The 14871-nt window shown below is 46.9% G+C and overlaps 1 protein-coding gene across 1 annotated transcript in view; it reads right to left on the bottom strand.

The window, feature by feature from the left end:
• Positions 1–14871, bottom strand: part of macf1a (microtubule actin crosslinking factor 1a) — a gene marked incomplete at its 5' end in the record, with an annotated part of 210032 nt that overhangs the window by 34102 nt on the left and 161059 nt on the right. The window lies entirely within an intron of this gene.

Here is a 14871-nt window from a genome sequence, read left to right as displayed (position 1 = left end):
ACGCCAAGGGAGCTCTGATCCACAACGACTCCCTCACCACTCTCCAAACTTGGCTCAGATTGATCATAGACATCCCACTCAGTCCCCGACTCATCTTCCTCCTTCAGTTGTGCTTCATCCTGCTCAATCTCATCCTCCACCTCCTCAGTGTAGGGGTTTACAGGTCCATGAGTCGTAGATGAGGCTTGTTCTTCGTACCCGCCGTCACGCTCCGATGACGCCCCACTATCCAGGTCTGTTTCAGCCTGTGCAGGTCTCTCTGGTTCGCAGTCTGTTGGGCTGATGTTACTGACACAGGTTGGGTCTGGGTGGGACATTACGACTCCGCTGGAGTCTGACTCCAGCTGCTGACAGACAGCAGAGTCTGTTGGACAACTCAGGTCTTCTTCCTCTGCTTCACCTTCCTCAAAGTCAATGTCACACTCTTCATCGATGAAACTGTGCTCCATTTCTTGGTCTTGTGCTTTCATCAAGTCAAAATGTGTAACTTCTATGTGCTCTGAGTTATTTGAATCAGATTCTTTAGGCGTTTTCTCTACAATTGCTCGGTCAGGATCAGCAGATTTGAGGGGGAAATGTTCCTCAAAATCTAACGCGGCATTCTGTGCTTCATTTTCTGCCTCTTCTTCCTCCTCCTCCTCTAAACAAGGAAGATTGTATGACTCAAGAGGCTCTGGGTCAACACTCATCTCTACTCCCTCCTCTCCTTCATCCTCTCGACACTGCCTCTCCAGCTCAAGGAAAAGGTCATCTGATTCGGCCCCTGAGCTGGGGCAAGGTGAGGCGCTGTGACCTCCAAACCCTGTAGGAGGAGTCAGTAATGGCCACTGTCCAGAAGACCCTGTTAAATCCCATCCCTCTGATTCCAGTGTTTCCCTGTGCCAAGACTGGTCAATTATCTCCCTGTTTTCTAATTTAAGAACCGCCTCCCACTCTCTCTCCTCTCTCAGAGCTCTCTCCTCCTCTGCTATATCTCTCTCTTTCTTCCAGGCCTCCTCCTCCTCCTCCTCCTCCTCCTCTTCCTCCTCCTCAATTACTTTGCTGCAGTCTACCTGCTCTTCTTCTTCAAGCTCCTCAAGTATTCTGCGCTCATCCTCCTCAAACTTGAGTTCGGATGCAGTACGCTCTCTGAGTTCACTGCCCTGAGCTCCCCAACCAAGCAGCCCCTCTTCACCGCCCTCCTGACTGACACAGGGGGAGAGGGGAAGCCCCCCATACAGTAACCCTTCTTCTTCCTTCAGAAATGGAGATGGTGGGTCCAGTAAATAAAGGGTTTCCTCGTCTGTGCTGTTATCCTCTCCCAGTGAGGGGGGTAAAGGTGGGAGTACAGGGAAGTTGTGTCTCAATCCAACCTGAGTCCTTTTCCCTGTTGTTATACTCCGGGGCCAGGTGCGGGCCTTGGTAGGGGGGCAGAAGACTGGTTTTGGTGGGATGAGGGGGGTGTTGTCTCCCTGGTCCTGATCCAAAAGAGGAGAATCCCTTTCTGAATCTGAGGTCTTAACAGGCTCCTCCAGGATCTGCCTAAATCCAGCTTTAGAAGAGCTACTCGGCCGTCCATGCTGCTCTCGTTTTCTATCCAACTGCCGAGACACACCGGGACTGTGCTGTGGTGTATTTCCAGAAACCTGGGGTTGTCGAGTCTGGCTAAAAGCAGGTAACGGTTCTTTTGAAGGAAATGGAACCACATGAGTCTGTTTCTGTTGCTTTTGTAGAACAGGCTGAACCTGCTTTTGCCTGCTGAGAGGATGCTGCTGAAGGGGAGGTATGGGGCTCACTGTGGGCGTCAAAGCAGGTGAAGCAGAGACGGGAGGTGTGTGGGGTGCAGACGATAAGGGGGAGGGTGTGTAAGGAGGTAAGGAGGGCATGGAGGAGGTAGGCGTGGATGGGGGGAGGTGAGGAGGAGCGGGTTGTAGAGGAGACAGAGGAATCCCTGCCCCAGAGGAACGCTTTTCTGCAGCTTCACTGGATGAAAACTCAAGTCTTTCTGCAAACTCGGGGAAACTCGAGGGCATGAAGGCTTTCCAAGAACGGCGGTTTGGATTGTCCTTCTTATCTGAACCCTGATGTCGCCTCTTGGCCACTGCAGCCACTCCCCCAGCTCCAGAGGAGGACGGTGCCATTGGCAAACCAGAACCTACAATGCCAACGGGTGGTGACATAATCTGAGGATCACTGGTTAACTTTAAGGCATCAAAGATCACCCTCTCATCTAGTTTCTTCACTCCCCCAGGATTATCACTATTCCTGGAGAGGAAAACACCACCAATATCAGCTCCAATGGTGCCATTGCTGGAAAGCGTGCTTCCTTCTCCTCTCACCTCCCCACCAGAACCAAGTGTACTTCTGGAAGGTTGACAGAGTTTGGTCCCTTGGTCGATCTGTTCATTGATGCGCATGGTGTCGTAAATGGATCGCTGGGGGACGTAGCAATCCTCTATGTATGCTTCATCTTCATCACCCTTCCCGAGGCAGCGAGGGTTCTGCCTCAGACAGTCTGGACGGCTCAGAGGCTTTCCCATTGTGGCTCCGGTTTAAGGTGCAGGTATGTCGCGGCACTTCACGAAATGAGGCAAAAACAAACACAGTTAAGACGCCTCTGTGGAAAATTATGTCCTTCGAAAGTCTTTCAGAATCCACAAAATCAGACAGTCCATGTGGCTGCAATTACTAAATCCTTCAGGTTTCACATTCTCAAAAAATAGTTTAAATCAACAACAGTATCATTTCAACTGTTTATTCCTTCGTCCTCGTCTATGTCACTTCAACAGTTGAGCATTTCCTTGGTCTTTCTGAGATGCTGAGTAGCATCAGCAAGGCAGTGAGAGAGACAGCCCACCCCCTCGGCACCATATTAATCACTGGCTCTGTTTATCCGAAAGGCTGTTAGGAATGAGCGAGGTGGAGGGATGAGCTCAGAGAGGAAGGGAAACCAACAGTCATCATCTCTCTGCCCGAGAAGCACAAAGTCCAAGGTGAGGCGAGCTCTGAGCAGATAACATCCTTTTGTTTTACTGTCAGAAATGCAGAGCACTGCCTTCTCCTTCATATTCAAGTACACGTACAACAAATCATTCCTCGACCCCTAATTTACACCCCCCACCCTTCAAGCTCCTTCCTTCCTTTCAGGTCTCCGTCTTCACTGTGGCACAACAGGAAGACGCAGAAAGAGCTTGAACAACTTCAACAGTCTCCGTGAGAAGCAGGCAGGGAGGTGTAAAAGTCTCCTTTTAAGGTGAGAAAACCCACTCTGTTATATAAAAGAAAGGCTGCGTGGGGTGCAATGAATAGGAAAGGACGATACTCCAAGGATCCGTTTCACTTTAATCCTTTTTTGCACCAAAACACTTTCTTGAAGAATAAAAAAAAAAAAAAAAAAAAAAAAGAGAAAGAGAAATGAAAAGAAAACCAAAAGTAAAAGATTTTACTCCAGTACTTTTTTTTAGGCAAGAAAACCCAACTCGTGAAAAATATGAAAAATGTATTCCTTTACCAAGTCACTGCGACTTTGTGGTCCAGTAACCATTTAAGAAGTCTCTTTCTTTTCCGGTCCTTCAATTCCATCACAATGACTCAATGTTTTGTTCCTGGAGAACAAACCCTGACGTCTTCAAGGAGTGTCATCATCGTGATAATAGTCCCAATCATTAGTTTAAAAAGAAAATCTGCTTCATCAAACAGAGGTCCGGTATTTCTATGATAGTGGTAAATCCAGAACAAAGAGAAAGGCAATCCGCTTTCGCGTCAAGAAATCCCCATCAGTGGTTCAATTCCTCTTCTTTTATCTCGCCCTCATCCTCAGATCCTCCACAGCTCCAGGGGAGAGCTGATACAGTAGATTGAAAGCAGGCAGCCTCTTGAAGGCAGCAAGGTTGGAGTGAAAGGGGGCATCGGGGTGGGGGTGGGGGGGTTCTAGTTAGAAGAGAAAGGGGGAGCTGGGGGGGTTGGCTCCTGGAACCAGCAGGCAGGAAGGCAGGCGAGCCGGCAGGGCAGAGCAGCAAGTCGTGGGACTGTATCCAGAGGGCAAACTCCCAGACAGCCCTCCCAGCTCCGCTTTGCAGGCAGGGTCTTCCCCGTCTTTCCCCCCTCTCGCTTTCCCTCTGCAGCCGTCTGAGTCCGTACAGAGAATGAAACAAAGTGCCACGCAATCCCGGCTCTTTTTCTCCCTCTCTCCATGAAACGTGTGGGCTCTCTTGCTCCGCTCTTCTTTTCTTTCTTTCTTTCTCTCCCAGTCTCTGTTCTCAGGCCACTACACAGCTGAAATGGTTTGCAGCTGCTAAAAAAATCTCCCTCTTTTCCTCTTCACTCTCGCTCGCTCGCGACTCCCCCCTCGTCGCCTCCTCTCACTCACATGTCCCTTCTCTCTCTCTCTCTCTCTCTCTCTCTCTCTCCTTCCCTCCCTCTCTCCCTCCCTTCCAGCTCACTCGCTGTTTGTGTTTGAATTCAGCTCCGTTTGTTCTGTTTCCTGCACTGGTATTAAAACACAGGAAGTGCTCCAATCATGCTGGTTTCCTTTCCCCCCAAAAGAGACGGGGGAGAGGGAGAGAGAGAGAGAGAGAGAGAGAGAGGTAGAGCTAGAACGAGGCGTGGAGGAGTTAGGGAGCGAGTGAGAGGGAGGCAGGGTGCTCCGAGGGGGCGTGGAGCCAGAGAGAAAGAGTTGTGCAGAGATGGATTTTTGCTCATTGTCCAAAACAGAAAAAATAGCTGAATAACGACACGCAGCCGATTATCCCACGCAGAGCAGCAACCGGCGTTCTGCCATCAAAACATTTTTCAGATGAATTAAGGTGGAAAGATAAAACGTGAAGTTAGATAATAGGTGTTTTTTTTACAAGACTAAATCCTGCAGGAGTGTTTTCTTGTGTTCAACAGTACTGCTCCCAGTGACAGTTGCCAGGTTGGGGGTGAGATGACCACATTCATGCCGACTCTGTAATCCACTCTTAATTCTCAGAGGGCAAATGGCCTCCTCCCCTCTGGAGCACAAAAGCACCGTCTACAAATAGAGTGAAATGATACAGACAGGCAGAAAAAGAAAGAAAAGAGGGCGGGAAGCATTGAAATATATATAGAGGGGGGGAGGGTTTATTGGCTGACAGGAGAGAAAGAAGCTTAACGGTAATGAGCTGCCTTTTATTCCCCCCGAAGTGAGAGTCCGGCCTGGAGGTGGACGAGGAAGTGGCGTCCAGTTTGTTTTTTATTCACTCAGTTATTGTCACATGTTACGTGTGAAGCTGCTGGTATGTGTGTGTGTGTGTGTGTGTGTATGTGTGTGTGTGTGTGTGTGCGCGTGTGTGTGGGGGGGGGGGGGGGGGGGCATGGAAAAAGATCGAGACGCACAAAAGTCTGTGATATTCACGGGCTCCACTTGTGCATTCCCGTCTGCGCCTTTACTGAAACCCAATCTGTGTGAGGAGTGTGTGTGTCGGAGGGGGACACCGAGGGGCCGGGAGGAGGCGAGGCCCGCACACAAGAGGAGGAGGAGGAGGAGGAGGAGGGAGCGCTGTCTGCTTCTTCAAGATGCCACACAAAACCACTGAACAGCCACCCACTTAGTCTGAAAGGGGGATACCAGCAAACATGGCAACCCAAAGCATCGGAGGAGAAGTAAAAAAACCTAAAGCTACTTTTGTTTTCGTCTCATCCGAACTTGTCAGTGCCAGTTGCGGTTCTCTTCCTCCTCCTCCTCTTCCTCCTCCTCCTGCTCTGTTTGTTTAACGCAGTCTGACCGAGTTCAGCTGATCTGAACCAACGACTTTCTCTCTCTCTTGAAACACACTTCCAGCACTCAGAGAGCAGCTCTCTCATTTCTCAACTGTTGCACACAGCAGCCCGTGGCCTGCATGTCAAATATGCTAAATACTCCACTCTTTCTTTGTAACCTCCCTCCTCCGCTCCGAGCCCCCCGCCCCCGTCAGTTGCGCTGCAGCTGTCATTGCCGCGTCCAAGGCAAACGTCTTTATAGAGACAAAAGGGGTTTGTCGCTGCTTTGCTACACACCCACACACACACACATATGCAATGCTCGCAAACTCTCGCGTGACCCACGGCTAACCGACAAACCCCCGACACAGAGACCACAACAACATTCAAATCCAAGCACTTGCAGATGTGGGACAGCTACCAGGACAGAGGGAAGGTCAGGCGGCGAGGGAGGAAGAATCGACTGAGTTTAAGAGCAGAGGAGGCAGAAACGAACCGGCGGAGGCTGATAAACAGATTAGGGTGGTGTAATTTGTTCATTTAAATGACGCCCTCCAACCTGCCCCTTTTTCCTCTGCTTCACTGACTGAGGCAGAGTCTTTTTCTCCCGCCCGTGACCCCCCGTGATCTGTTTAAGATTCAATTTGATTAGTCAATTCCTCTGGCTCTCCTCCTCTACTGCAATTTCCATTCATTCCTCAGGCGTCACGGCTAGTTTGAGAGTCACCGAGCTGCCGGGAAGAGATTTGGAGAGGGGTGAAGGGGCGTGGGGATTAGGGGTTTTAATTCCCCCTGCGGGGGTCATCCTGTGGAGGCTAAACTTTACCGCGTGGCACTTTGGATCACAGCGTCCACTAAATGGCCTGTTATTCACACGTAAAGCTGCCGCGGCTCTGGCCGACTTTAAGTCTGCTGTCAGTGTCTGGAGGCTGGAGGCTGGAGAGCACTTAGTGAAGCTGACTGACGTAAACACAAACACAGGTGGAGGGCATAAAGTGGGCGCTATTGACCTTTCTGGGTCGTTTATTTCCTCATGGGGAAACACCTGTCGACGGGAAAATATGCTGATTCTTCTAGCCTCCCACCAAACCGCGGTAAATCTGTAATCCATCACATTAAACCATTGTCATTTAATGTCATTTTCCTCCTCTATGCCGCGCCCCCCCCCGTGGTAACCTGGCAGCAGGACAAACCAAGCAACCATCGCTCTTTTTCTCTGAACACAACACGCCCTTCTCTCAACTCTCAGGGGTAGTTTTATATTAACTAGCAGAGCTGCTCACCTGCCCCTCTGTGTGTGTGTGTGTGTCTGTGTGTGTGTGTGTGTGTGTGTGTGTGTGTGTGTGTGTGTGTGTGTGTGTGTGTGTGTGTGTGTGTGTGTGTGTGTGTGTGTGTGCGTGTGAAAGCATTCACTGTTCTGTCTTTCTCATTCAGCGAGTCAGACACAAAGAGGACCTGCACATGTTACAGAAAAAGCCTGACGCATGCATAAACACGCACACACCATTTGCAGGAAAAAAATAGGCCCACCTCCACCATCATGCTCAGTGACTTCAATACACACACTTGTCAATCATCTGCATACACTGCAGACTTTGCAGATTTTGGGGGTAGATTTGCTGTGTGTGTGTGTGTGTGGGGGTGGGTGGGTGGGTGGGTGTGTGTATTCTTCAACTGAATAACTATAAGCTCAATATTCCAGTTTTAATATCGTGATGACTCGGAGGATAACGATGGATTCAAGATGTTTGAAGTGGTGGAATGGTCATCTGACCTCAACATCACATTTTGTGGGATTACATGAAGAAACAGAATAATCTGAGCCAGCGTACATCCACACTCACTTCAGAAAGGTGTTTTAGAAAAACCGGGATGTATAACAGCTACTGTTAAGTTCATGATTTAAATACTAATCCAACGTGTTGGACTCCACAAAGCAGCCCAGAGCCAAACGACTGGTTTGTGCCCCTCGATTTCTCGCCCAACAAAGACAGAAACACAAGACCACACACACAAACACACACAAACATTCTTGGAGGCAAATAAAAGGTTCACACTTTCCCCAGCCGGCCCCGTTTTCCTTCAGCTGGCCGGCCGCGAGAGTTTAATGTCTATGTGTGATTAATGCAGGAAGGACTTTCCACATTATAAACACTGTGGAGGTCGATTCTCTGCGGTGGTTTACGCCGTTCAGCCAGTTTTACTGTGGGTAAAAATAGAAGCATCCCCTCTTTCAGTGACCTCTGTCTGTTTCTCACACACACCTGTGCTGCTGCCTGCTGTAGGGTCACCTTCAAAGGTCATCCGTCTTTCTTTTCTCCTCCTCTCTCAGGGGTTTTATGTCACCTCTGCTGTCCAGCTCCAAAACTCTGCTGTTTGATCTGTTTGTTCTCACCACTGGAGGTCATTTATTATTCATGATCCGGGGCTGTAAATCAGCGTGTGGACAAACTAACATCCACAACAATCCCACATTAAACAACCAACACTTCTGTGAATATGATGCACCGATTATCATGGAAAAGCATCATGTGTCTTGTTTGTCCCTAAACAGCCGTAGTGTGTACTGCAGTAGTGTGTACACTGCATGTCCATATTTCAGCTGTGACAAAACTACATATAATCTAACTCATTGATATTTGTGATGACATTTTATCCTTTTAAGTTTTGTTTATTGAACTTTTACAGTTCTGCCTTTAATATCATTTATAATGCTTCATGTCAACACCCAAATATGTTTTCTAAAATAAAAAATAAAATAAAAAAACAACCATTCCTGACTGATAACCCAAAGTCAAAACGACGCAGTACAGATTACAGGAAGAGAAATACAGATTGAAATTACTCCACACCCCCTGAAGATCTGCTCTTTTAAAAGCCTTCTGCACTAACTAATGTGAAGCGATTTATAATAAACCATTAACGCTTCCATTTTAGAAGCGTTGAAGGTTTTTTGTTTTTTTTTCTGGGCAGCATTTCCCTGGAGAGAAAGAAAGCCGGTGAAAAAAGACGGAAAGTGGGAATGCCGAGCCGAGGCATGCCTTTCTAATTCACAACAGCTGAAACAATACGAGACCTGAGAGGAGAGGACGAGACCACACACACACACACACACACACACACACACACACACACACACACACACACACACACACACACACACACACACACACACACACACACACACACACACACACACACACACACACACACACACACACACACACACACACACACACACACACACACACACACACACACACACACACACACACACACACACACACACACACACACACACACACACACACACACACACACACACACACACACACACACACACACACACACACACACACACACACGTGTGTATCATACAAGCCCAACACAGCTCAGTCTGTTTTCCAGTGTGTGTGCGTGCGCGGCCCAGCAGTATACAGGAGGTTTGTCCAGACGAATCAGTGAATATAATAAAAGAAATGATGTTAGCGTGATCCAATCAGGCCTGTGGAGACCAAACGAACACGCACAGGCTGTAATATATGTCATGAACTGGGACCCACACACACACGTGTGTGTGTGCACTCGTACACACAAACAGGCAGACATTAGTCAGTCCAGGAAACATTGAGAGGGCCGGTAACCAGCGCTGCTGTGCTCATGACGTATGGCCGGATTAACCGGGGAGTCACGGCGGGGTTACTGTGTTCTGACACACTGAACTCTTCTCACTGCACAAGCTTCAAGTCTGAATTAACGACCGACAACAAGTTAACTGCAACTCAGAGACCTGCTGGACCAAATTAAATCCAGTCAGCTTGGTTGTAACTTCGTCCATCTCAGGTTTCACCGTCATATATTTCCTCGTCCTCGGTTTATTCATGTGGTTTGGATTATTTAACATAGTGCATCACAGTCAACGTGCGTCGGAGCTGAGAGTCTTTGTGGAGGAGAACGCAGCTTTTTCAACCATGTTGACATATTAATGGGCTTTTCACATAAAATGTGCAGCAGAGCTGAAATACACTTCAGTCACACCTGGAGGTTCAGTTTCACCCGGAAGGTTTAGATAAGGCTCCAATCTGTGTCTGAGAAAGAAAGTGATCAATGTTTTCTGTATTTGAGGACAGAAGAGACAAACTCTGCAAAGTAGCTTTTAATGAAATGAGTGAAAAAATATCCAGATATTCAAATATTTTAAATGTTCTCGTGAAGTGCACTGGCAAGGCGTCACACCGAGACAACCTTGGTGTTCAGTGTCTTGCTCAAGGACACTTCAACACATGGGCAGGGTGAGATGGGGATCAAACCACCAGCAGATTGGAACACGGTCCACTCTACCAGCTGAGGTAGCCTCACACTTAAACACACAAACGATAAAAGAACCAATCACATTTCAGTTTAGTTGATTGTTATTATTATTATTATTATTATTATTATTATTATGACAAATGATAAATCATCAGTCTTGTGCAGCACTTTGCTTCACTCCTGTTTCTAAAATAATCATGTAAACTCAGCCCGACTTGAGGCCGGGTCGTATTTTGAGCAGAGTCGAATAAATAAAATGTCTAAAATTAACTTGATAAGTGCTAATTACTAAAGTAGAAACTCTACATGTGTGAGCAGCTTCACAGGTGAAAATAGGACGCGCTCCAGCTTCACAGCGAGGACTGAAGGCGAGCGGCGAGCTGCCGGCCCAGTTTGGCGTGACTCCTGCAGCCATCATTAAATAGCTGCTGACACAGTGGGCGCAGGGACGGACTGTGAGTCACCGGCTCGCAGATTCCCTGAAGATCGAAACCGGCCGGATGGCGAGGTGGCGAGCAGGGCACGGTAACAGAGAGGGAGAGAAAGGTGTGAGGGAGGAGTAGATGGAGGAGGTGAAGACAGGAGAGGCGTGCGGTCGTGATTTAGGACGGGGATTTTCACAAATATGTCCTGCAAAAAGACGCACGCCTGCCTTCTGTGTTCCTGTCACCCAGACTAACCAGCCCTGCCCTGGAATGTCCATCTGTATATCGGCGGGCTTTAGAGCCCCGTAACGCCCTCTGCTAAAGCACCAGGTGTGTGTGTGTGTGTGTGTGTGTGTGTGTGTGTGTGTGTGTGTGTGTGTGATCTCGTCCCACCCGGAGACTATGTCAGCTGCTCAGTCGAGCCAGTCGAGGGCATGCAGATGGATGTTGATGCCACTCCCTGGTGTGTGTGTGTGTGTGGTGGGGGTGTGTGTGTGTGTGTGTGTGTGTGTGTGTGTGTGTGTGTGTGTGTGTGTGTGTGTGTGTGTGTGTGTGTGTGTGTGTGTGTGTGTGTGTGTGTGTGTGTGAGTGTGTGTGAAGGTGGGGCGGGGAGACAGCTGAGATTCCGGTTGCAACTCGAAAAAGCCTGGAATCAGAAGCATCCTCCGATGCAGCGAGCTCGGAGCGACTCTAAATACAAACACAGAAGCACGTACGGTGGAGTAGAAACACCGAGATGATGAATAGCAGAACTCTGACTGGACCAGGAAACATGGCCGCCTTCTTTCCCTGTATGTTTGAAGTGGTTGTTAAGGTGCAGCTCTCTCATCGCTTCTGAGAATCACAACATCAGAAGTTTGTTTTGGTGTTTTTAAAAAGGTTTTTCACTTGAACACATTTGTACAGGACGTTCTGGCCTCCAGGGGGCAGAATTCTAGCAGGTTAGGAGCCACAGTGTGAGGACTGTACTTTTATATGTCTTTAATGGACACGCCCATTGTGCCTCCTGTGTCTGGAGTCTCGTCTCTATTGGTGTCTGCAGACAGTTGAGGACGTGGACTCGACTGGAGCAGAGTCCTGAAGAGAACTGTGTCCACAGACAGTGATTTCACTGCAGAACCTTCATGTACTGGATCAGTCTGGACCACCAGCATCTGATTTACACATCATGAAGTTTATCTCTGGATTCTCACAATCATGTGGTGATTATTTTGAAGAATTACAACGAGAAACACGTCTCACAGTTTTAGATAGAATTAGAATCTCTGCCTTTACTTCTGTAAAATAGTCCTTTTATACCCAAAACAGTCAAGTTACTGAAATGTTACTAATAAACCTAATTAACTGCAAAACGCTCCTTCAGCTTTATTAGTAGTCACATTGAGCAGCTTATATGTTTACGCTGTTTCACCAAAAACAATATAGGCTTTAAGATGTCACTTTATTTAAAGAAATATGAACTATTATGAATCACAGTTATTTGTATTTCATGTTTATTTCTGCCACAACAGAAGATTTTTGATGATCAGTTTTAATGTTCCTCATCTCTGTTGTGTCTTTACTGGTTAAATAAAGGCTCATTATTAACCTGGATAAAAATTGATTATTATGTATGAAAATAAATAAGTTTGTGTGAAGAAAAGTTTTACACTATTCACTCCAAAGACAATAACAACAAAAAGGCAGAGAGTCAGCAGGGACCTGCTCCAATCACCTCAGTGACCCACAAAGTTGACGAGAGAGCTAGAGAGAGAGAGAGCGAGAGAGCGAGAGAGCGAGAGAGAGTCCCACTAGTCTTGTTTTTTTTTAAACCATGAGCATGACATCATCCCTCTGGATTGGAAATGGGGTCTGACGGGGCGGAGAGAGGGAGGGAGGGAGAGAGAGAGAGAGAGAGAGAGAGAGAGAGAGAGAGAGAGAGAGCGAGGACGAGGGGGGGCAGACATGTTTAAGTTTGAAATAAGCCGAGCTGGATCGGTTACAGAGGAGGACAGAAAGAGAGAAAGGTGGAGACAAAGCAGGAGAGGAAGAGGAGGAGGCTTTAAAGAATAGAGACATTCACACTATTTTTCTGTTTCTCCAGCAGGACGGAGGTGCGACACACTAAACTTTCCCTCAGACAAAACAGAAACAGTAAAACGGGTCAGATGGAGGACAGAATGGAGGAAATTTGCCGAGTCTCTCGGTTGTTTCGTGTCTTTCCATCTGTGAACTCGACTTGTGAACCCACTCGGCTCCTTCACCCTTTTTTTTTGTCTTTTTCTGTCTTCCTCACAATAACCCCCCTGCCGCCCTATAAATACCCCTTTGCCCCCAGATAGAGTGTCAGACTGTTTCTTTTTCTCCCCGACAGCAGACAGTAGCTGTTATACATCCTGCAGTCGGTCGGCCCCTCCCATCACAGTCTCATCAATGAAAACAACGCCATTAACCCTCATATCTTCACTCGTGTTATCAGGGATGATTTATTCTTCTAGTCTGCCAGTCAGTTGTTTGAGTTCTGGGAGGAGAATCGATGAGTCAGAGTCCAACAACTGAATGAACGGAAAACTAAATAAACGCCCAACAGACGTGGATTTCTTTGTGTCGCCCTGTTTGTTTTGGTTTGATGATTAACAAGCCGGCCGGCTCGACAATAAGCTGCTTAATAAGTCGAGTTAACCATCTAAACCGCTCAGTGTCTGTTTGTATTCAGGAAGAAACAATCTGAACGCTGTTGATGTTTGTGAAGGTGAACGGTGAAAATATTCTATTCTTCTAATGTAGTGGAAAACTAAGGACTGATGTAATGGACCAGATCGATGCAATGCTGCGCACCGCCGGATGATGACACATTCAAGTATTTGGATATTATCCCACACGCCACTTCAGCTGCTGTAACGCAGTAATGCCTTTATGGCTAAATACAAACCTGGATTGTTTGGTGATTGTATGTATGTTAATGGAAGTATTTTATCCTCTCACTTCTTCACCATTCAAATACATATTTATAGATATAAACATATATGAACCGCTATTTATATTTAAGTGCATCTTCATTAGTGTTGTTTTTTAAATGTGGATTATGACTCAACCAACCAGACATTTTTTACTAAATAATCTTTCTAACAACAATAATAATAACAACAATAATAAGAATAGCCATTTAAAGTGTGTAAATAGGTCGATTTTGTATTCTTATTTGGTGAACTCCTGCAAATCTGCTCACTGACATCATGAATTTAACCACCAAACATTAATAAAGGCTGATCTGTTTGAAGTGCAGACTCTTTGTTTCCTCACATCTCTCTCTCAATCCTCCTCTCATCGGTCTCTTATTCATTCAGCAGCTTTTTATCTCTGCAATCTGTTTGTTCTCCGCCACACATTTCTCCCTTTCGTTCTCATTAGGAGACGAGTGACGGGGGGGAGGAAGAGAGACCAGGAAATCCCGCAGAGGGATGAAGAGACGCACACAGAGAGGTTAGTGGGACAAAGAGGGAGATGTGAGAAGAGCTTGAATAGGTACAAGGATTAAGATGAAGAAAAAGGGAAAGAGTCGGAGTGAAAAAAGTGGGTAAGGAGTAACGGGAGCAAAGAGTTTTTTGAAAAAAAAAAAATTAAAAAGTCCCTCAATCCACCTACATGTCTTAACAGCATGAGATCCAATCACCCTGTGTGAGACAGCAGGACTCCTACTGAATCTTTCAAATGTATGAAAATCATCATATCACATGAGTCATTGATGCTTTTTAAAACATTTTTAAATGTGTGACGATCTCTGAGCATGACGGCGGTGCAGATGGCAGAGGATTGTTCAGAGGACGGTTCGGTGTTGAGGTGGTGCGTGGGATTCGTGCAGACTTCTCGTGACACAGTGTCTGAAGTGGACAGGATGTGACATCATGACACGACAATGTGCACTTTTAATGATAGCAGGCCGACCCCAAGCTCCGCCTGCGCCCATGAAACCGACACTAGAGTACGACTGTAAAGTTCAGAGGGACCTGAGCTACTCTGGATGGACGTTTTATCTACTTATGAAGAAGAAAGATACTCAAACTGTGACTTCCGGTGTAGTTCTTTGAAGTTATTCCCCCCCCCCCCCCCACATGGATCTGTGTTCTAATGTAGTTTTTTGTTCTTTACAGTGAAGGTCAAACGCTGAAGATAAAAGCTGCAACAATAAAAACAGACAGGAGAGAGATCCTCTTTGTTTTTACATTAAAATACTCGTGTTAACCACAAGAGAGAACAGAGGCGAAGTGTTCCTCAGTACCAAATTAGACTGATGTCTCTCATCACAGCTACAAGGATAACAAGGTCGAAACGCTCAGAGGGGAATGAAACGTGTGCGTGCACAGAGGAAACATGAAAGCATCAGAAATGTCCTTTAAAGAAAAAGAAGGTGGGTGATTCAGCAGCGTGAAAGACACACACACACACACACACACAC

This window comes from Lipophrys pholis, assembly GCF_963383615.2.
Source record: "Lipophrys pholis genome assembly, chromosome: 17".
In the NCBI taxonomy this organism is placed as follows: domain Eukaryota; kingdom Metazoa; phylum Chordata; class Actinopteri; order Blenniiformes; family Blenniidae; genus Lipophrys; species Lipophrys pholis.
This window is presented reverse-complemented; position numbering and strand designations above follow the sequence as displayed.